The following is a 1820-nucleotide window of genomic DNA, read 5'->3' as shown; positions in this document are numbered from 1 at the left end:
AACATCTCCCCCAAGTGGAAGAAAGCAGACACACATCTGTCTAATGTCAGGTTTTATTTGGAAACTAGTACACCTCAATTAAATGCAGTGAGCACTAAGTGTTTGTGTATTCTCACAAGTTCTAGCTTATGAAATAATGTACACTTTGTATTATGTACAATATTACTTACATACTGTTTACAGACTTACATACTGAACAGAAGCTTTGCAACCTATAAACAGCGTATTTTAAGGACCTGTTAATAAATAGAATAAAATAAGAATGCAAATATGCATAGACCTGTTATCCCAACTTGTTTTTTACCATCATGGAATGTCTTGACACTCAAACTATAATCACAAATAAATAGGGAGTCAAAATGAGTTAACTCTTTTTCTATCTATAGAAAGAAGGTGATAAATATTTCAGTATATCTGTTTTGCAATTGAGGATCGCTGTGGTTTTTGTATGAAGTCAGAGGATTTCCTTTCACTGTGGGCCTCACAGCACAGTAGTACAGAGCAGAATATGCCACTGCAGCAGGGAAGATCTCCAGCTCCATGCGTTTTGTGTCTTTTCTGTTGAACATTGTTATCCCAGGAACCTGAGGAGTAGCATGTGTTATGAATCCAGACGATTCCATTATGAGGAACTGAGGTGCTGATCCAGGGATTTGACGGTACCAATATAAATCGTAAACCGTGCCTGTGTAGCTACAAGATAGTGTAACCTTTTCATCTGCTTTAGCAATTACTGTATCATTGTTGGGCAATATGATGTCTTCAGCATTAGTAACACCTGAAAACAATAAGGAGGGCAATGACCATGTTTTAAAATCATAATTCTGAATTGCATACACGGAAACCACTTTAAGGTGATAATTAGTGGAAATCTTACCTATTAGGAGAGATTCTATTAATAGGACTACTGCAAATGTTGACATGATGCTTTGCCAGTCAGGAAAAAAAGTACAGGTTTACTGAAACAAGAAGATCCTTGTCTTAATGTTGGAGAGCTGCTCTTTACTCCTCCTCCTTTAAGCATGTAAGTCTTATGTGACAGTTATTACTCTAGAGTGCCATTCATTTCACATTTCACAAGGGAGTATAAGGAAATACAACTCGTTTGTAAAATTGTTTTTGCATCTATATCTCTGTTTATTTTGACTGGCTTTAAAATGTGAAAGTACATTGCAGATAGTTGAATGGGTTGTAGTGTATTAATCAAATGTTGTATAAGGAAAGTAGTGCTGAATGAAGCACATACATACTGCCTTTAAAACCAGCAAGATTTTAATCGTTTTTTTGTGGATTAATTGACATGTAAGATATGTTGCATATCACGGTGTCATGTTTTTGTGCATTGCTTGGAGGTGTTTCAGTCACTGTGGGCTGCAGAGCACAGTAGTACACAGCAGAGTCAGACACACGCAGATACTTGATTGTTAGTGGAACTGAATTTGAGTCCAATCGGGCATCAAATCTCTCTTCAAATTCAGAACTGTTGCTTGATCCAAATTTGTTTCTCATCAACACATACGCAGGGCCATTAGAGTGTTGAATGTACCAGTAAAGGTATGGAGTTGGTTGAAGTGTTTTAAATTCACAGTTAATTGTGACCTGCTGTCCTTCAGCGCCAGCTATATTCTCATTTGGCTGATTGACAGTGTCCTCGCCAAAGCATCCTGTTAAGGCATAATAACATAATGCATTTCAAATAAGCATGTTATCAGTGACTTTTAAATTGAAATGCAACAAACAGGAAAGTTCTCCTTATATATCTGTGATTCTTACCGTACTTAAGGACAACCATGAATACAATGCATGCCCAGTAAGCCATC

The sequence above is a fragment of the Sinocyclocheilus grahami genome, unplaced genomic scaffold, assembly GCF_001515645.1.
Source record: "Sinocyclocheilus grahami isolate Dianchi unplaced genomic scaffold, SAMN03320097.WGS_v1.1 scaffold12659.1, whole genome shotgun sequence".
Taxonomy (NCBI): Eukaryota; Metazoa; Chordata; class Actinopteri; order Cypriniformes; family Cyprinidae; genus Sinocyclocheilus; species Sinocyclocheilus grahami.
The sequence above is the reverse complement of the archived record's forward strand: the minus strand, read 5'-3'. Positions refer to the sequence as shown.